This window comes from Anomaloglossus baeobatrachus, chromosome 3 (assembly GCF_048569485.1).
Source record: "Anomaloglossus baeobatrachus isolate aAnoBae1 chromosome 3, aAnoBae1.hap1, whole genome shotgun sequence".
Taxonomy (NCBI): domain Eukaryota; kingdom Metazoa; phylum Chordata; class Amphibia; order Anura; family Aromobatidae; genus Anomaloglossus; species Anomaloglossus baeobatrachus.
In genome coordinates, this window is record NC_134355.1 from 387,342,648 (window position 1) to 387,363,710 (window position 21,063).

At 50.8% G+C, this 21,063-nt stretch overlaps 1 protein-coding gene across 2 annotated transcripts in view; it reads right to left on the reverse strand.

The window, feature by feature from the left end:
- DDX43 (DEAD-box helicase 43) overlaps positions 1-21,063 on the reverse strand; it is a 156,528-nt gene that overhangs the window by 36,002 nt on the left and 99,463 nt on the right. The window contains exon 17 of one of the 2 annotated variants that reach the window (XR_012751422.1): positions 20,727-20,848. The gene's annotated coding sequence lies outside the window, so the exon portion shown is untranslated. Of the gene's footprint in view, positions 1-20,073; positions 20,849-21,063 lie in introns of those variants that run through there. The other variant, XM_075338438.1, reaches the window with a different exon arrangement.

The following is a 21,063-nucleotide window of genomic DNA, read 5'->3' on the forward strand; positions in this document are numbered from 1 at the left end:
CGCATTGCACTCCTGCCCACAGATGAAGAGGAGCGGCTGCCAGCCCACAGCGCCCCCCAGTAATGTGTATGCCAACCACTGACCCCAGTAACTTGTATGCTCCCACAGTGATACCTATGCCCCCCTGTAACGTGTATGTGCATGCCTCCCCCAGTGCAGTCTATGCCTTTAGTGTCGTCTATGCCCCTGCCTTCCCCGGGATGTATTTGCCCTCAGCTGCTCCTGTGATGTATATACAGTAGTCTCAATTTGCAGCCATCACGCAGCGCACCCTGCAAAGCCACATGCAAAGTGAGGAGGAGCTGGATGGGAGACAAACTGGGAAGGTGAGTGAGGCTGCTGCCGGCTTCCCCTTATTAAGAAATCTCTAAATATGTCTGTATGTATGATGTGTATATCATTGCATGTCAGTGAATATATAAGACTGTATATATATGTCTATAAGTGAATTGGTCTTCAAATATGTACGTATGCCTGTATGTGCGTGTCTGTGTGCATGAGGTCTACTAGACTTTCACCCGGGTCCACAAAAACAACCCAAACTTCTGGATTGTACTGTTTAAGCACAGCAAATGCAATATGATGTCCGCTAATAATTCCAGCCAATTTTGCATTCCAGAAGTCAAATGGTGCTCCTTCCCTTCAAAGCCCTGCCATACACCCAAACAGTAGTTTTCCACCACATATGGGGTATCTGCGTACTCAGGAGAAAATGGATCGTAAACGTTGTTCAATTTCTCATGTGAAAGAAGGGAATTTTGTTACTTACCGTAAATTCCTTTTCTTCTAGCTCCAATTGGGAGACCCAGACAATTGGGTGTATAGCTACTGCCTCCGGAGGCCACACAAAGTATTACACTCAAAAGTGTAAGGCCCCTCCCCTTCTGGCTATACACCCCCAGTGGGATCACTGGCTCACCAGTTTAGTGCAAAAGCAAGAAGGAGGAAAGCCAATAACTGGTTTAAAGACCAATTCAATCCGAAGAAACATCGGAGAACTGCAACCATTCACATGAACAACATGTGTACCGAAAAAAACCCTAAGAAAACAGGGCGGGCGCTGGGTCTCCCAATTGGAGCTAGAAGAAAAGGAATTTACGGTAAGTAACAAAATTCCCTTCTTCTTTGTCGCTCCATTGGGAGACCCAGACAATTGGGACGTCCAAAAGCAGTCCCTGGGTGGGTAAAAGAATACCTCGTGGTAGGGCCGTCAAACAGCCCTTTCGTACAGGTGGGCAACCGCCGCCTGAAGGACTTGTCTACCTAGGCTGGCGTCTGCCGAAGCGTAGGTATGCACCTGATAAGCTTGGTAAAAGTGTGCAGACTCGACCAGGTAGGTACCTGGCACACCTGCTGAGCCGTAGCCTGGTGCCGTAATGCCCAGGACGCACCCACGGCTCTGGTAGAATGGGCATTCAGCCCTGAGGGAACCGGGAGCCTAGCAGCACGGTAGGTTTCAAGAATTGGTTCCTTGATCCACCGAGTCAGGGTGGATTTGGAAGCTTGCGACCCTTTACGCTGACCAGCGACAAGGACAAAGAGTGCATCCGTGCGGCACAGGAGCGCCGTGCGGGAATGTAGATCCTGAGTGCTCTCACCAGATCCAACAGATGCAAATCCTTTTCAAATTGATGGACTGGATGAGGACACAAAGAAGGTAAGGTGATATCTTGATTGAGATGAAAGTGGGATACCACCTTAGGGAGAAAGTCCGGAATCGGACGCCGAACCCCCTTGTCCTGGTGAAGACCAGGAATGGAGATTTGCATGACAGCGCTGCTAGCTCGGACACTCTCTGAAGAGACGTGACCGCTACTAGAAAGACCACTTTCTGTGAAAGACGGAAAAGGGAAACAACTTTCAAAGACTCGAAAGGCGGCTTCAAGAGAGTCATTAGAACCTTGTTCAGACTCCAGAGCTCTAATGGCCGCTTGTACGGAGTGATGAGAAGACAAACTCCCTGCAGGAACGTGCATACCTGCGGAAGTCGGCTAGGCGTTTCTGAAAAAATACAGATAGCGCTGAGACTTGTCCTTCAAGGGAGCTGAGCGACCAACCATTTTCCAACCAAGATTGTAGGAAGGAAGGAAAAATAGGCGACGCAAATGGCCAGGGAGAAACTCCTTGAGCAGAGCACCAAGATAAGAATATCTTCCACGATCTGTGATAGATCTTGGTGGACGTTGGCTTCTTGGCCTGCGTCATGGTGACAACCACTCCTGAGATAATCCTGAAGATGCTATGATCCAGGACTCAATGGCTACACCGTCATGTTCAGGGCCGCAGAGTTCAGATGGAAAAAAGGGGCCCTTGAAACAGCAAGTCTGGTCGGTCTGGCAGTGCCCACGGTTGGCCTACCGTGAGGTACCACAGATCCGGGAACCCCAACCTCCTCGGCCAATCTGGAGCGACGAGGATGGCGCGGCGACAGTCGGACTTGATCTTGCGCAGCACTCTGGGCAACAATGCCAGAGGTGGGACACATAAGGTAGCCGGGACTGCGACCAATGTTGAACTGAGGCGTCCGCCGCCAGAGCTCGATGATCGTAAGACTGTGCTATGAAGCCGGAACAAAGTTGTTGTGCCGTGACGCCATTATGTCGACGTCCGGCATCCCGCAGCGGCGACAGATCTCCTGAAACCCGTCCGGGTGAAGACACCATTCCCCTGCGTCCATACCCTGGCGACTGAGGAAGTCTGCTTCCTAGTTTACCTCGCCTGGGATGTGAACTGCGGATATGGTGGATGCTGCGTGTTCTTCCGTGGTGGTTGATGTATGCCACCGCTGTGGAGATATCCGACTGAATTCGGATGTGCTTGCTTTTCAGCTACTGCTGGAAGGCTTGTAGGACAAGATACACTGCTCTGATTTCCAGAACATTGATCTGAAGGGTGGACTCTTGCTGAATCCACGTACCTTGAGCCCTGTGGCAGAGAAAAAACTGCTCCCCACTCTGACAAACTCGTGCCTGTCGTAACTACCGCCCAGGATGGGGGTAGGAAGGACCTTTTTTCTGACCATGAGGTGGGAAGAAGCCACCACCGTAGAGATTCTTTGGCCGCCTGAGAAGGGAGACGTCTCTGTCGATGGACGTCGACTTCCCGTCTCATTGGCGGAGAATGTCCCATTGTAGTGGACGCAGATGAAACTGCGCGAAAGGGACTGCCGCCATTGCTACCATCTTACGTGAGAAGTGCATGAGGCGTCTCAAAGTGTGCGACTGATCCTAAGGAGAGATTGCAGCCTTGTCTGTAGTGAACGCTGTTTGTCTAGCGGAAGCTTCACTATCGCTGAGAGAGTATGAAACTCCATGCCTAGATATGTTAGTGATTGGCCCGGGGTCGGATTTGACTTTGAAAAGTTGATGATCCACCCGAAACTCTGGAGAGTCTCCAGCGCAACGTTCGGCTGTGTTGGCATGTTCCTTAAGAGGGTGCCTTGACAAGTAGATCTCCCAAACACGGGATCACAGAGTGACCTTGAGATTGCAGGACTGGTACTACTGCTGCCATGACCTTAGCGAAGACCCGTGGGGCTATCGCCAGCCGGAAGGCAGAGTTACGAACTGAAGGTGTTCGCGTGTTATAACAAAGCGTAGAAACGCTGGAGCTCTGGATCAATCGGCACGTGGGGATAAGCATCCTTGACGTCTATCGATGTTAGGAAATTTCCTTGAAACATTGAGGCGATGACGGAGCGGGGGATTACATCCGGAACCGCCTGGTGTTCACGAGCTGGTTGAGCCGTGTTAGATCCAGAACGGGACGGAAATACTCGTCCTTTCTTGGCATCGCAAATAATTTGGAGTAAAACCGTGACCTTGTTCCTGAAGAGGAACGGGGGTCACCACTCGTTGTGCCTTTAGAGTGCCCACCGCCTGCAGAAGAGCATCGGCTCGGTCGGGAGGTGGAGAAGTTCCGAAGAATTGAGTTGGAGGACGAGAACTGAACTCTATCCTGTACCCGTGAGACAGAATGTCTCTCACCCAACGGTCTTTGACCTGTGACAGCGAAATATCGCCAAGGCGGGAGAGCCTGCTACCGACCGAGGATGCGGAGAGAGGAGGCCGCAAGTCATGAGGAAGCCTCTTGGAAGTGGGTTTTCAGGCTGTCTTTTTTGGGCGTGACTGAGCCCGCCAAGAAACTGAGCTCCTCTGATCCTTTTGAGTCCTCTTTGGACGAGGAGAAATGGGACCTGCCCGAGCCTTGAAAAGACCGAAAACCCCGACTGTCCCTTGGTATGTTGGGGTTTGTTTTGTCTGGGCTGAGGTAAGGAAGAATCCTTACTCTTGAACTGTTTAATGATTACATCTCACGCACACTAAACAGTCGGTCAGCAGAACAAGGCAAACTGGTTAAGCCCTTTTTTGGAAGCAGAATCTGCCTTCCATTCAGTTAACACCCAGGCCCTGCGTAAAACCACGGAGTGAGCGGACGCCACTGCCGTACGGGTCGTAGAGTCCAGGACAGCATTAATCGCATAAGACGCAAATGCAGACATTTGGGCGGTTAAGGATGACACTTGCGGAACAGATGTACGTGTGACCGTGTCCATCTGTGTAAGACAAGCTGAAGTAGCTTGGAGTGCCTCTACGGCTGCTGGAGCTAACAGCGCGCCGATAGCCTCATAGATGGATTTCGACCAGAGATCCCTCTGTCAGTCAGTGGCATCTTTAAGTGCAGCCCCATCTTCCACTGCAACTATGGATCTAGCTGCAAGCTGGAGATTGGAGGATGCCCCTTGGGACACTGGGTCCAGCCATTGCCCACGTCAGGGGGTAGGGATAACGTGTATCCTCAGCCGTTTGGGGAAGCGCTTAACTGGATAAGCGTGGTGTTCCTGGACTGCCTGTGTAAAGTCAGGGTGGTCAAGGAAAGTATTTAATTTACGCTTGGGATACGTGAATGGAATTTCTCCTGCTATGAAGCTGACTCTTCCACTGGAGGAGCTGGGGGAGAAATAACTAACATTCTATTGATGGACGCTATGAGATTATTGACTATGGCGTCACCATCAGGTGTATCCAGATTGAGAGCGGTCTCAGGATTAGATCTTGAGCAGCTACCTCCGCCACATCACACAGAGAGTCCGCTTGCTGGGACCCTGACTAGTGTGATGAAGTCGATGGCCGCTCATAGTGAGCCTCTCAGACTATCTGGGACTGTCGTCCGTGTCAGATCACTCTGGGAAGCACATGACCCCTCGGAGCTCAAAGTTGTTCCCACTGAGGGGGACCATGGATAATGATGAACAGTGGCCATGGGTTTGAGAGACTTGTCTGGACTGCAAGGCTTCTAGTCTCATAGCCATAGTCTCAGAAAATCTGTCAGTAAATACTGCAGGCTCCGTCCCCATGTCCTGGACGGTTAGCAGAGACTCCGTAGTATACAATGGGGGTCTATGTACACTGCCGGCCATATAGCCGTACATGCTGTACCGGCTGCATAGAAAACATGTGCTTCTGCACCTCTGTTTTACACAGACAATATGCTGTTATGTCCTCCGCACAATCAAGGAGGGTATATACAAAAATGCCACCAAACAGTGCAATGCATAGTGAATAAGCATATATGTATATGTGCACTTCGGCACTAGTGGAGTCAGCCCCACAGGTGCTGCTTAACGCCTGGTCACAGCGGTTGTGTGACTATCCGAATCCCTGCCAGGGATTCCTAAACTTGTCTCTTCTGTCGCTACAGAAAACACTGACAAGAATGGCTGCCGGCGTCCTGTGTAGAGGAGGAAGCCGTGGGCGTGCCTGAGAAAATGCGGGAATCCGGCTTCACAGCGTACACAGTGAGAGGGGTGGAGTATGCAAAGCATACTCCAGCTCTCAGCGCTGCCGGTTTCACAGTGCACACAGTGAGAGGGGTGGAGTATGCAAAGCATACTCCAGCTCTCAGCGCTGCCGTGCTGTGCAGCGTCACGCCCCTACCCTGACTGGCAGGTCTGTGGGCGGAAAACGAAGTGAGACTAGGCCGCGCAAGCCGGGGACTCGAGTGATAAGCGCGGCCGGCATATAAGCCTTGGTCGGCGCGGAAGTCCCCGGCGCACCACAAGTCACAGCCGCGCCCGAAATAAAATGGCAATGGCGGTTAGCGCGGTAGTCCCCTAATACACTAACACACCCAGCAAGCTGTAGTGTGCGATGGCACTAGTGCGGGCAGCGCCGCCGTCCCTGGCGCACTAACACACCCAGCAATGCTGCCGTGTGTCTGCGCGGTCCCCACAGGGACACAGAGTACCTTAACGTAGCAGGGCCATGTCCCTGAGGATACTCCGCTCCATGTCCAGCAGATTCCCAGGAGCTGTGGATGGAGCACGGCCTCAGTGCCTGGAGGCCGGTAAGATCCCACTTCACCAGAGCCCTGGTCATAACCAAATAAGGTACTGAGAGAACCAAGGCCCAACAGGGCAACAGGGTGGGTGCTGTGTCCCCCAATGATGGCTAAGAGAAAACGATTTTACAGTGAGTACACAAAAATCCGTTTTTCTCTGACGCCTCATTGGGGGACACAGGACCATGGGACGTCCTAAAGCAGCCCATGGGTGGGAAACATAAAAGAAGACAACACAACCCAAGGACTAGGAACCAGTCCCAGACAGCCTGAAGCGCCTACTGAGAGAGGTGCTCTACTGCCGTTTGCAGAATTTTCCTACCCAGATTTGCCTCAGTTGAAACCTGGGTATGGACTCTGTAATGCTTTGAAAACGTATGTAGGCTAAACCAGGTCGCAGCCTTACACACCTGTTCCACTGAAGCCTGATGCCGAATGGCCCACGAAGCGCCAACTGCTCGCGTGGAATGAGCCCGCAGCCCACTAGGAATGGGCTTGAGTTGCAAGCGGTAGACTTCCTGGATCGCAGAGCGAATCCAGCGAGCCAGCGTCGCTTTTGAAGCTGCCTGTCCCTTCTTAGGCCCCTCAGGAATGACGAACAGAGTCAGTTTTCCTAAAGGGGGCTGTCCTGGATATGTAATATCTGAGAGCTCTGACGAGGTCTAACGAATGCAGAGACCTTTCCACTCTATGAACTGGGTGTGGACAAAAGGAAGGCAGAACAATGTCCTCGTTCAAATGAAACTGGGTAAGAACCTTTGGAAGGAAATCCGGAAGGGGGCGCAGAACCACCTTGTCCTGGTGAAAGATCAGAAAAGGCTCGCGGCAAGAGAGTGCTGCTAGCTCCGAAACCCGTCTGATGGACGTAATTGCCACTAAGAATGTTACCTTCCAGGAAAGAAGAGCAAGGGAGGATTCCTTGAGGGGTTCAAAGGGAGACCTCTAGAGACCGTCCAGAACGAGGTTGAGGTCCCATGGTTCCAGCGGCCGTTTGTACGGTGGAACTAGATGGGAAACGCCCTGGAGGAAGGTCTTGACTTGCGGTTCTTGAGCCAGGCGGCATTGGTAGAAGATTGAGAGCGCTGAGACCTGCCCTTTAAGGGAACTGAGAGCCAACCCCGCTTGCAAGCCAGACTGTAGAAAGTCAAGAATTCTGGGGATGGCCAGAGACATAGGCTGGACGTTAGTTTCCCTGCACCATGAAAGGAAGATTTTTCCACGTACGGTGGTAAATGCGGGATGAAGCAGGCTTTCGGGCGCTGATCATGGTGGCAATAACCGCGGGGGAGAATCCCGCTCTTGTGAATACCCAGGTCTCAATGGCCATGCCATCAGCTTCAGGGCTCTAGAGTTCTGATGGGAAATGGGCCCTTGGGTCAGCAAGTCTGGGATGTCTGGAAGGCGCCACGGTGAGTCTGAGCATTTGTACTAATTCGGCGTACCAGGCGCGCCTGGGCCAGTCCGGTGCTATCAGTATCACCGGGACTCCCTCTGCCTTGATCTTCCCCATTACCCGTGGCAGCAGGGGCAGAGGTGGAAATATGTAAGGCAGGCAGAAGTGGTGCCAGGAGCAGACTAAAGCATCCGCGCCGATGGACTGCGGGTCGCGTGACCTGGCTATGAACTCGGGTACCTTTGCATTCAACCTTGAGGCCATTAGGTCCACGTCTGGTGTGCCCCAGCAAGTGCAGATATGTAGAAACACATCTGGGTGGAGAGACCATTCTCCGGCAGCCAGGTCTTGGCGACTTAGAAAGTCTGCTGCCCAGTTCTTTACCCCCGGTATGTGTACCGCTGATATCACTGACCCCGTCGATTCGGCCCAGCTGAGGATCTTGTGGGCCTCGAGATAAGCCGCTTTGCTGCGGGTGCCCCCCCTGACGATTGATACAGTCTACAGCTGTCGCATTGTCCGATTGGACTCAAATCTGACGACCCGCTAGCAGAGGGCAGAACGCTCTGAGCGCGAGGAAGATCGCGCGGAGTTCCAGGATGTTGATGGGTAGGAAAGACTCCTGGGGCGTCCAACGTCCTTGAGCAGTGTGGTGCCGGTACACTGCTCCCCAGCCTAGGAGGCTGGCGTCCGTGGTCAGGACCAGCCAGTTCACTGGGAGAAAAGATCTCCCCTTCGATGATGAGGACCGAAGCCACCAGCGGAGTGCGTACCTGACTGAAGGCGTCAGGTGAAGATGTCTGTCCAGAGAGAAGGGGCTCTTGTCCCAGGCCGCTTGAAGGGCTAGATGCAGTGGGCGGAGGTGCAGTTGAGCAAAGGGTACTCCTTCCATAGCCGCCACCATCCTGCCGAACACTTTCATGCTGAATCGAATGGAGCGAGACGGAGGACGTAGAAGGCAGCGTACCGCTCGTTGAAGAGCGAACGCCTTGTTCTGAGGGAGAAGGATCAAGCCCCGACGGGTGTCCAGGGACATGCCCAGGAAGGTGATGGATCGTGATAGGATCGGGGATGATTTGTCCAGATTCACTAGCCACCCTAAGCAGGATAGGGTGTCCACAGTGATCTGTACGCTGGTTGAGCAGTCTCGGAAGGAGGGGGCCTTGATGAGGAGGTCGTCCAAGTAAGGGAGAATGACTACTCCCCTGGCGTGATGGACGCTCATGGCGGCCGCCATGACTTTGGTGAAGACCCTTGGTGCGATGGCAAGGCCAAAGGCTAGAGCTACGAATTGAAAGTGGGAGTCCTGAATTGTGAAGCGGAGGAACTTTTGGTGATCTAGGAATTCCCCTTCGACCATGGATGCAATAATGGACCTTAGGGACTCCATTCTGAATCTCCGTACGTGCACATGTTTGTTTAGTGTTTGAGGTCCAGGATGAATCGAACTGACCCATCCTTTTTGGGGACCACAAAGAGGTTGGAATAAAACCCCCCGAACTTCTCGTCGTCTGGGACAGGTATTCTCACTCCTGCTGTTTGGAGCGAGTGGATTGCTGAGAAAAAAGCTTTGCGTTGTTTTCGAGTCTTTGGGGGGTTTGAGAGAAAGAACTGACTCGGGGGTCGGGTCCGAAATTCTATGTGGTAACCGGAAGACACAAGGTCTCGCACCCATTTGTCGTCTGAGGCGGCAGCCCAGATATGTTGAAAGAGCCGCAGACGACCTCCTACAATGAGTGTGTCTTCCGGGGTGCCGAAGGAGTCATGAGGGGGGAAAACGTCGTGGCAGAGTCTCCCTAGTCCTGGACTGTTTCGGTCTAGGCTGCCATGACGAAGTGGGTTTCGGGGAGAGCTGAGAAGGTCGGTCCCTGCGCGTAGTCCGCGGCTGGTGGCGGGGACAGCACGGGATGTCGACCAACCAAAGGAGTTCCGAAAGGAGCGGAACGAGGACTGTGGACGTCTGGTGAAGGTCGTCCTGGACTTCAGCTGGGGGAGGGAGGTACCCTTTCCTCCCGTGGCGTCAGAAATGAGCTTGTCCAGACAGTCGCCAAACAATCGGTCTGGAAAAAAGGGAGGGCCCGTGAGAGACTTCTTGGAGGCAGAGTCCGCTCGCCATTGTCGGAGCCAGAGGGCTCTATGGATGGCTATGGTATTTGAGGCGCAAACGCTGCGCAGGTAGCAGCGTCCATGGAGGCCTGGGCGAGGTACTCCGCCGCAGCGGCAATTTGAGCTGTTACCTCTGTGAAGGTATGAGTGAACTGGGATTCCTCAAGCGAAGTGTTAAGGGAGTCTGCCCAGAGATCGCCTTTGCGACCCACACAGAGGCAAAAGGAGGGCGAGAGGGAGGAACCCGCAGCCTCAAAAGCAGAGCGGACGAGGTGCTCCACCTGTCTGTCTGTTGGGTCCTTGATGGAGGAACTATCGGCTTTGTGGTAAGGCGGGAGACCGGGGGGGGGGGGGTGGTCGACCGAGGGCGGATCGACCGAGGCAAAAGGGTACCGGGACTCCATGAGTTTTCAGTTACCGAAGCGCCTGTCGGGCTTCTCCCTTTGCTTTGTGAGGATATCCTCAAACTCTGGGTGATCAGCGAAAACCTTTTGGTGTTTCCTTGCCCTCTTAAAGGAGACTGCATGTGGAGGATCCCCCATCCACTACCACTGACCATGCGGAGTTTGGTTGATTGCTGCTATAAGGGAGTCTATTGCAGTTTGATCATCTGGGGGTGATGAAACCAAGGAATCCTCCTGGTACAAACAGCATTCTCCCTCCTCCAGCTCATCAGAAGCCGTGAAGCGTGTGGGAGAGCCTGCCCTGTGTGCTCCCGAGGGAGAGCCCGCTGGAGACACCCGGCCGTGTGCTCTTTTCCTGATCCCTGCAACCGGTGAAGCATATGCCCGGATTACCTCAGAAGTATCCTCCCTCCATAGGGGTATCCTCAGGCTGCGTTCCGTCCAGGGACCCAGAAGGGTGTGGAGGACGACATTGCATAGCCAGAACCAGGTTCTGTAACAGTTTTTCCATGGATTGGGACAGAAACTGTGCCCATTCCGGTGGGCTGGGGGCCCTAGGCTCTGGGCTGCCGGTTGCGGCGGTGGTGGCAGGGGGGTCTTGGGGGGCTATAGGGGCGCAGGACTCACAGAGAGAAGAGGTGTGTTTACATGGTAGCTCAGCGTGGCAGGCAGTGCAGGCTGAATAATAGACTATGTGGGCCTTAGTACTCTTAGTGCCCTTAGATTTCTGCATGTTCCTAATAGGAGTATGCCAGAAGGGGGAGCAATTAAATGTTTCATTTCATTTCCATGTCATCATCCTTGGCCTGCTGTGCAGGGGCCATGCTAATATGCAAATCAATCTTCTGTGTAGCTCTGCCTTTGAGCATATGTGCTGCCGAAGCTAGCAGGCACCTCACCAGAATTAGCCGACGACCCTGTCCTCAGGAGGGATTAAGCTCTATGAAGATCTTCGCACGCTTTCCTGGTAGGGCGGGGCTCATCGCGGCCGCGGGGGGGGGGGGGGGGGGGGGGGGCTTAGCGCTAAAAGAGCGGGAAGATGAGTCAGTGTGCCCCCCACCACCTGCTGTGGGTAGTAAAAAACGGCAGGAAGGGAGCTTCTGAGTTTTCCTCCCTCTCCCTACAGTCAGCATACAGCTTGTCACCGGTGGTTATCAGCCGGCTTTTCTGCAAGAGCAAATAAACAGAGCAAATAAAAACAGCATGAGTCCTTGAGCCCTCCCCCCTGCCACCGGAAATTATCTGCAAGACTTTCTGCAAACAGCAGAACTTCCCCCTCCTCCAGCCAGCAAGCTAGAGAAAGTTAACACTGTGTGTGCAGGATCCTTGCACATAAATACTGTAAATGTCCTGGGAGCCTTCCCTGCAGCGTCTTTTCTCCCTTTGTCTGGGAAACCAGTCAGGGGGGGGATCTCACCTTAAAACACTGCTTTCCAGGCAGTGAAAATAGCAGAGTCAGCTTGCTGTGTTGGTGTCATATTCAACTCAGAGCCTGCAGAGAGGGGCTGAGGAATTGGGCTATAGGGGCACAGGCCTCTACCCTGGGCTTTGGCTCTGTGTCTGTGGAACCAGTCGTCCAGCCCAGGATCCAGCGTCGCAGGAGGGGGTACGTGGAGGCGACACTCCACGTTCCCGCCCGTTGATGGTAGTGGGAGATCGGTCCCAAAGGAAACCGTCGCCCTCAAAAAATAACAAACCTTGAAAGGAAGTGCCTCCTACAGACACTAAGCTAAAACTGAGCTTGCCTGGCCCGGCCAGGGGGTGTATACTGCAGAGGAGGAGCTATGCTTTTGCATCTACTTAGTGTCCTCCTATGGATAGGCAGCATAACACCCATGGTCCATGGTCCTGTGTCCCCCAATGAGATTTCAGAGAAAGTAAATTTTTCCCCTTCCACATGGCTTTAATTTGCGTGAAGCACTAGAAGAGTTAAACTTTTTGAACGTAGTTCAGATCACTTTGAAGTTTGAGGGGTGCAGTTTTTAAAATGTGTCACTTTTTGATATTTTCTGTTACATAGGCTTCCCAAAGGAATATAGTTGGCGTGCACACGTACAAAAAGTGTCAAGGTTCTGGTAGATGGGATATGCAATCCCATAAAACTTTTAGTTGAGCTTGCAAATTGTAGCGTTCTATTTGTACAGACAGTGCAGGGGAATCAAGACTGACGTTTCGACCCTAATGGGTCTTATTCACAGTGTTGCTAAGAATTAAACAAACTAAAAATTACAAGATGTCATAAATAAAAGTTCTTAAATGAGAATTATACAATATAAACATTATCTATAGTATAATACAATATTTACAAAATATCTAGTCATATATAGTATATAAGACAACAAGCAAATTCAGATTTATGAATGGACAGGTGATTGTACCTCAGTACTTAATCATTTGAAATGGGTATAGAGAAGGTATGTAACATGTTGGGAATACATATAAATTGTGGTTATATAACTTATTTAATATACCTACTGTACTCCATATATGTGTATACCCTGTTGAATGTAGGTTAAAAATCGAGCAGGTGTACAAAGCATAAAGCTAATGGGTTGAAAGGTCTATGCTCTATTGGCGACATACATTGCCCAACCAGTAGGGGAAAACATGCCCCCTGTTAGATGTACGTCATGGTGACTACGGGTATTATGGTGAGCAGCACGACGAGGATGTGCGCGCTGTCTGGAATGGCAAGCGTATGGTTACTAGGCAGTGCGAGACCTGAGCATGTGTCAAGGGGGCCTGGCCTTTGCATGAAGCCGCATGAGAAGGCATCTTCTGTACAAATAAAACACTACAATTTGCAAGCTCAACTAAAGTGTGTGGTTAACCTCTTAACCTATTGACATAGGCCCCTCAATGTCACTTCAAATGTGATGAAATACTTTATTAGAAAAATTATAAAATTGCTCCTAAACAACCTGTCTAACAAATTTTGTATTTTTTTAATTGCTGATGGAAAGTAGACATGTAGCAAATGTCTTTTTTTACATTAAATCGTTAAAAGTAACTATCTGGTTTAAAGGCATGAAAGGGTAAAGTACAAAATGTTCCCTTTTTGTGTAAATTTTTATATTTTCACCAATAAAAGCAAAATCAGCAACTAAAATTTACCACTAAAAATGCAGTACAATGTATCGCGAACAGAACCCCAAAAACAAATGTCAGAATCACTGGGATATGTTAAAGCGTTCCAGAGTTCTAACATCATAAAGAGGTCAGAATTGTACAATTTGTCCTGGTCAGGAAGGTGAAAACAGGCTGGGGTGAAGGGGTCAAACCAGGCTCATGTCAGAGGCATTGGAAGCATATTACTAGACATATGACTCCAATGAAGGGAATTTTGTTTACTTACCGTAAATTCCTTTTCTTCTAGCTCCAATTGGGAGACCCAGACAATTGACAATTGGGTGTATAGCTACTGCCTCCGGAGGCCACACAAAGTATTACACTTAAAAGTGTAAGGCCCCTCCCCTTCTGGCTATACACCCTCCCGTGGGATCACGGGCTCCTCAGTTTTAGTGCAAAAGCAAGAAGGAGGAAAGCCAATAACAGGTTTAAAGACAAATTCAACCCGAAGAAACATCGGAGAACTGAAACCGTTCAACATGAACAACATGTGTACCCGAAAAAAACAAAAATCCCTAAGAAAACAGGGCGGGTGCTGGGTCTCCCAATTGGAGCTAGAAGAAAAGGAATTTACGGTAAGTAAACAAAATTCCCTTCTTTGTCGCTCCATTGGGAGACCCAGACAATTGGGACGTCCAAAAGCAGTCCCTGGGTGGGTAAAAGAATACCTCGTGATAGGGCCGTCAAACAGCCCTGTCCTACAGGTGGGCAACCGCCGCCTGAAGGACTTGTCTACCTAGGCTGGCGTCCGCTGAAGCGTAGGTATGTACCTGATAATGCTTGGTAAAGGTGTGCAGACTCGACCAGGTAGCCGCCTGGCACACCTGCTGAGCCGTAGCCTGGTGGCGCAATGCCCAGGACGCACCCACGGCTCTGGTAGAATGGGCCTTCAGCCCTGAAGGAACCGGAAGCCCCGCAGAACGGTAGGCTTCAAGAATTGGTTCCTTGATCCACCGAGCCAGGGTGGATTTGGAAGCTTGCGACCCTTTACGCTGACCAGCGACAAGGACAAAGAGTGCATCCGAGCGGCGTAAGGGCGCCGTGCGGGAAATGTAGATCCTGAGTGCTCTGACCAGATCCAACAAATGCAAACCTCTCTCAAATTGATGAACTGGATGAGGACACAAGGAAGGTAATGTGATATCCTGATTGAGATGAAAGGGGGATACCACCTTAGGGAGAAACTCAGGAATCGGACGTAGAACCACCTTGTCCTGGTGAAAAACCAGGAAGGGAGATTTGCATGACAGCGCCGCTAGCTCGGACACTCTCCGAAGAGACGTGACCGCTACTAGAAAGGCCACTTTCTGTGAAAGACGAGAAAGGGAAACATCCTTCATAGGCTCGAAAGGCGGCTTCTGGAGGGCAATTAGAACCTTGTTCAGATCCCAGGGCTCTAACGGCCGCTTGTAAGGAGGGACGATATGACAAACTCCTTGCAGGAACGTGCGTACCTGAGTAAGTCGTGCTAGGCGTTTCTGAAAAAATACAGATAGCGCTGAGACTTGTCCTTTAAGGGAACTGAGCGACAAACCTTTTTCCAACCCGGATTGCAGGAAGGAAAGAAAAGTAGGCAATGCAAAAGGCCAGGGAGAAACTCCCTGAGCAGCGCACCAAGATAAGAATATCTTCCACGTCCTGTGGTAGATCTTGGCGGAGGATGGTTTTCTAGCCTGTCTCATGGTGGTAATAACCTTTCGAGATAATCCTGAAGACGCTAGGATCCAGGACTCAATGGCCACACAGTCAGGTTCAGGGCCGCAGAATTCAGGTGGAAAAACGGCCCTTGAGATAGCAAGTCTGGTCGTTCTGGTAGTGCCCATGGTTGGCCTACCGTGAGGTGCCACAGATCTGGGTACCACGATCTCCTCGGCCAGTCTGGAGCGACGAGGATGGCGCGACGGCAGTCGGCCCTGATCTTGCGCAGCACTCTGGGTAACAATGCCAGAGGTGGGAACACATAAGGTAGCCGGAATTGCGACCAATCTTGAACTAAGGCGTCTGCCGCCAGAGCTCGGTGATCGTGAGACCGTGCCATGAAAGCCGGGACCTTGTTGTTGTGCCGTGACGCCATCAGGTCGACGTCCGGCATCCCCCAGCGGCGACAGATCTCCTGAAACACGTCCGGGTGAAGGGACCATTCCCCTGCGTCCATACCCTGGCGACTGAGGAAGTCTGCTTCCCAGTTTTCCACGCCTGGGATGTGAACTGCGGAAATGGTGGAAGCCGTGTCTTCCACCCACGTCAGAATCCGTCGGACTTCCTGGAAGGCTTGCCGACTGCGTGTTCCACCTTGGTGGTTGATGTACGCTACCGCTGTAGAGTTGTCCGACTGAATTCGGATCTGCTTGCCTTCCAGCCACTGCTGGAAGGCTTGTAGGGCAAGATACACTGCTCTGATTTCTAGAACATTGATCTGAAGGGTGGACTCTTCCTGAGTCCACGTCCCTTGAGCCCTGTGGTGGAGAAACACTGCTCCCCACCCTGATAGACTCGCGTCTGTCGTGACTACCTCCCAGGATGGGGGTAGAAAGGACTTTCCTTTCGACAAAACGGTGGGAAGAAGCCACCACCGAAGAGATTCCTTGGCCGCCTGAGAAAGGGAGACGTCTGTCGAGGGACGTCGACTTCCCGTCCCATTGGCGGAGAATGTCCCATTGTAGTGGACGCAGATGAAACTGCGCGAAAGGGACTGCCTCCATTGCTGCTACCATCTTCCCCAGGAAGTGCATGAGGCGTCTCAAGGGGTGAGACTGGCCTTGAAGGAGAGATTGCACCCCTGTCTGTAGTGAACGCTGTTTGTCCAGCGGAAGCTTCACTATCGCTGAGAGAGTATGAAACTCCATGCCAAGGTATGTTAGCGATTGGGTCGGAGTCAGATTTGACTTTGAAAAGTTGATGATCCACCCGAAACTCTGGAGAGTCTCCAGCGCAACGTTCAGGCTGTGTTGGCATGCCTCTTGAGAGGGTGCCTTGACAAGTAGATCGTCCAAATACGGGATCACAGAGTGACCTTGAGAGTGCAGGACTGCTACTACTGCTGCCATGACTTTGGTGAAGACACGTGGAGCTGTCGCCAGCCCGAAAGGCAGAGCTACGAACTGAAGGTGTTCGTCTCCTATAACAAAGCGTAGAAAACGCTGGTGCTCTGGAGCAATCGGCACGTGGAGATAAGCATCCCTGATGTCTATAGATGCTAGGAAATCTCCTTGAGACATTGAGGCGATGACGGAGCGAAGGGATTCCATCCGGAACCGCCTGGTTTTTACGTGCTTGTTGAGCAGTTTTAGATCCAGAACGGGACGGAATGTCCCGTCCTTTTTTGGCACCACAAACAAGTTGGAGTAAAAACCGTGACCTTGTTCCTGAAGAGGAACGGGGGTCACCACTCCTTCCGCTTTTAGAGTGGACACCGCTAGCCGCAGAGCCTCGGCTCGGTCGGGAGGTGGAGAAGTTCTGAAAAAGCGAGTTGGAGGACGAGAGCTGAACTCTATCCTGTACCCGTGAGACAGAATGTCTCTCACCCAACGGTCTGTGACCTGTGGCAGCCAAATGTCGCCAAAGCGGGAGAGCCTGCCACCGACCGAGGATGCGGAGAGAGGAGGCCGAAAGTAATGAGGAAGCCGCCTTGGTAGCGGGTCTTCCGGCTGTCTTTTTTGGGCGTGACTGAGTACGCCAAGAATCTGAGCTCCTCTGATCCTTTTGAGTCCTCTTGGACGAGGAGAATTGGGACCTGCCTGAGGCTCGAAAGGACCGAAACCCCGACTGTCCTCTCCTCTGTTGGGGTTTATTTTGTCTGGGTTGAGGTAAAGATGAATCTTTACCCTTGGAGTGTTTAATGATTTCATCTAAGCGCTCCCCAAACAGTCGGTCACGAGAAAATGGCAAACTGGTTAAACACTTTTTGGAAGCAGAATCTGCCTTCCATTCTCTTAACCACAAGGCTCTGCGTAAAACGACGGAGTTGGCGGATGCCACTGCCGTACGGCTCGTAGAGTCTAGGACAGCATTAATCGCGTAAGACGCAAAAGCAGACATTTGAGAGGTTAAGGGTGCCACCTGCGGAGCAGATGTACGTGTGACCGTGTCAATCTGTGCAAGACCAGCTGAAATAGCTTGGAGTGCCCATACGGCTGCGAATGCTGGAGCAAACGACGCGCCGATAGCTTCATAGATGGATTTCAACCAGAGCTCCATCTGCCTGTCAGTGGCATCTTTAAGTGCCGCCCCATCTTCCACTGCAACTAAGGATCTAGCTGCAAGCTTGGAGATTGGAGGATCCACCTTGGGACACTGGGTCCAGCCCTTAACCACGTCCGGGGGAAAAGGATAACGTGTGTCCTTGAGCTGCTTGGAAAAACGCTTATCCGGATAAGCGTGATGTTTCTGGATTGCGTCTCTAAAGTCAGAGTGGTCCAGAAATACACTTAATTTACGCTTGGGATACCTGAAATGGAATTTCTCCTGCTGTGAAGCTGTCTCCTCTACCTGAGGAGCAGGGGGAGAAATGTCCAACATTTTATTGATGGACGCTATAAGATCATTCACTATGGCGTATATAGCAGAGAATCTCCAGCGACCGTACAGTGCAATGTAAAGCTGCAAGCATAAAATACAGTATACACTTCGGCACCAGTGGGGGTCAGCCCTTGAGGGCAGCTTACCGCCCGCTGAAAAGCGGGTGTGTGGGCACCAGAATCCCTTGTCTGGGTCTCCCAGTCTCCTCTCTCCAGCTCAGACTGCACGCAGGAATGGCTGCCGGCGTCCTGTGAAGAGGGGCGGACCGTGGGCGTCCTCAGAAAAAGTGCGGGAAACTGGTGTCCCACTGTGCCCAGTGTGAGGGCTGGAGTATGCAAAGCAGCCTCCAGCCCTCTGCGCTGACATTCTGCACAGCGTCCCGCCCTTCCCCTGACTGGCAGGCCTGGGGGCGGGAACGAAACGAAACTAGGCCGCAAAAGCCGGGGACTCGAGTAATAAGCGCGGCCGTGATATATGCACGGCCAGCGCGGAAGTCCCCGGCGCACCACAAGTCCCAGCCGCGCCGCAGCGAAAATGACAGCGGCGGCCGCGCGGCAGTTTCAAATACATGTCCCTTCTCAGCCAAGCTGTAGATAGTGCGCCGGGGACAACAGCGCTGCGCGCTGGTGCCAGTCCTAACACACCCAGCAACGCTGCGGTGTGCGCGCGATATGTACGGGGACACAGAGTACCTTGATGTAGCAGGGCCTGTCCCTGACGATACTCAGCTCCATTCCAGCAGGTTTTCCAGGGCTGTGGATGGAGCACGGTCTCAGTGCCTGGAGACCGGTAAAATCCCACTTCACCCAGAGCCCTAAGGGGGATGGGGAAGGATGCAGCATGTGGGCTCCAGCCTCCGTACCCGCAATGGGTACCTCAACCTTAACAAGCACCGCCGACAAAGAGTGGGGTGAGAAGGGAGCATGCTGGGGGCCCTATTATGGGCCCTCTTTTCTTCCATCCGACATAGTCAGCAGCTGCTGCTGACTAAACAGTGGAGCTATGCGTGTATGTGTGCCTCCTTCGCACAAAGCATGAAAACTGAGGAGCCCGTGATCCCACGGGAGGGTGTATAGCCAGAAGGGGAGGGGCCTTACACTTTTAAGTGTAATACTTTGTGTGGCCTCCGGAGGCAGTAGCTATACACCCAATTGTCAATTGTCTGGGTCTCCCAATGGAGCGACAAAGAAATACCCATATCCTGTCCACTGCCATTAACTTGAGAACGGCGGTAGCTATAGGAATAGAAGTGGTGTCTAGGTATGGTAAAGTAGCCATGCGCTATGCACTGAAACCACCTATAGCGCCACCTGGTGGAAAACAACAGAGTTAGAAATTTATCTCGAAAACGGAACAAGATAGAGAAAAAAAAAGTAAATTAAAAAATTGTAGGGCATCATCAATTCAATACGAATCGACACCTTGAATACAGAAATGCTATGATTTGAAACCCATGACCCCCCCTCCAAAAACATTGAATGCTGGTCACGTATATGGCGCTCATTTAACTTTGATGCTCAAAGTGGCCACCGTCAGCTGCAATGCACATCTGGACTCTGGACAACATACTGTATCTTGCTGCACATTGTGCAATATGGTAGGTGACACGTTTGCACAAGCATCTGTGATACGTCGTCGTAGGTCCTGCAATGTTGGTGGAGGGGTTGCATACACCTGCTGTTTGATGTGATCTCACAGAAAGAAGTACAATGGGGTCAGGTGAGCATGGAGGCCACCCCACGCACCCACCATACCCAATGACTTGTAGGAAGGTCTCCATGAGATATCGCTTCACGTCCGCAGTCTTGTGAGTTTTACACATTCTAATCATAGCATTTCTGTATGCAAGGTGTCGAATCGTATTGAATTAATGATGCCCTACAATTTTTTAATTTACTTTTTTTTCCTCTATCTTGTTCCGTTTTCGAAATAAAAATTTCTAACTCCGTTGTTTTCTACCAGGTGGCGCTATAGGTGGTTTCATTGCGTAGCGCATGGCTACTTTACTATACCTAGACACCACTTCTATGCCTATAGCTGCATTCGTTCTCAAGTTAATGACAGTTGAATGTCTGCAGTTTCTTATTACATAGCTCAAATATTCAATACAAAAGGATTCAACATTTCTAGTTAAGCTTTAAATAAAGAAAATTTCCACTCAAAAATCAAAATATATGTGTCCTTTATTAATAAATCAGATGTTAGACAGAAAGTCCAGCTATATTGGTAGAACCAGCTACCCAGGAAGTCATGATCTGTCACTAACATCCTGACCAGGTTACAGCATTACTTTACTTCCCATACTTAAATCTGCATTCACGGACATCACATGTGCATAAAAAAGGTCTTGTGGTAGAAAATCAAACATAAATTATATGGCTAATCATATATTGTTAATTTAACAATATGTAGCAACATATACATTTTGAGCAAAAATCCTCATAGGAAATATGTGGCATGATATCATAGGAATCAGTAATAAGGACCCGTTACCAGATCAACACTGGCCACATTTTGCTGGTTTTATTCCCGTTGCTCATTTGAGTAATCAATTTGCTGTTTAGTTTTTTGGTTTTTTTTTTAATCTGCCACACTGTACCAGAGAGTTCTTTTTTTTTTTTTACATGGTTTAAGAAGTTTTGTCTTCACAAAGGGGGCATTGATAACCGGATTTTCTGTGCATGTGTTCTTTAGGCACCTTTTGTAAAGATCAAAAACTTAGCACAAAGTAAAAAAAGGCTCTGAAATGCTGACTGTAGTGTAGCAGCAGGAATAAAATAAGAGCAAGAAGGGCCAATTTGTGCTTTCTAATCACACTTCTTATTTACTCGCCTCACCAGAAAAACAGTTAGCCAGACAAAGAAGACAACCTTCTTTCCGCTGGGTTTAAAACAGTGAACATAACAAAAATATTCTTGACAGAACTTTATCTCATCCAGTGAGCCTTTGGTTCCAGTTCCTGTAGGGAAAGGGGAGAATACCAAGATTAATCCAAGTCACAAACGTCCTTGTGAGAAGAATGTATCTCTAGATGTAATAAAGAAAAACCACTAATTAGCAATATTATGTAAAAGTTCTATTGGGTGGACAATACAGAGCTTCTGGAAAAGACATTAATCTGATAACAGTGCCATTGGCTGGCATAGTGGACGTTTCCTCTATTGGAGTGTCATA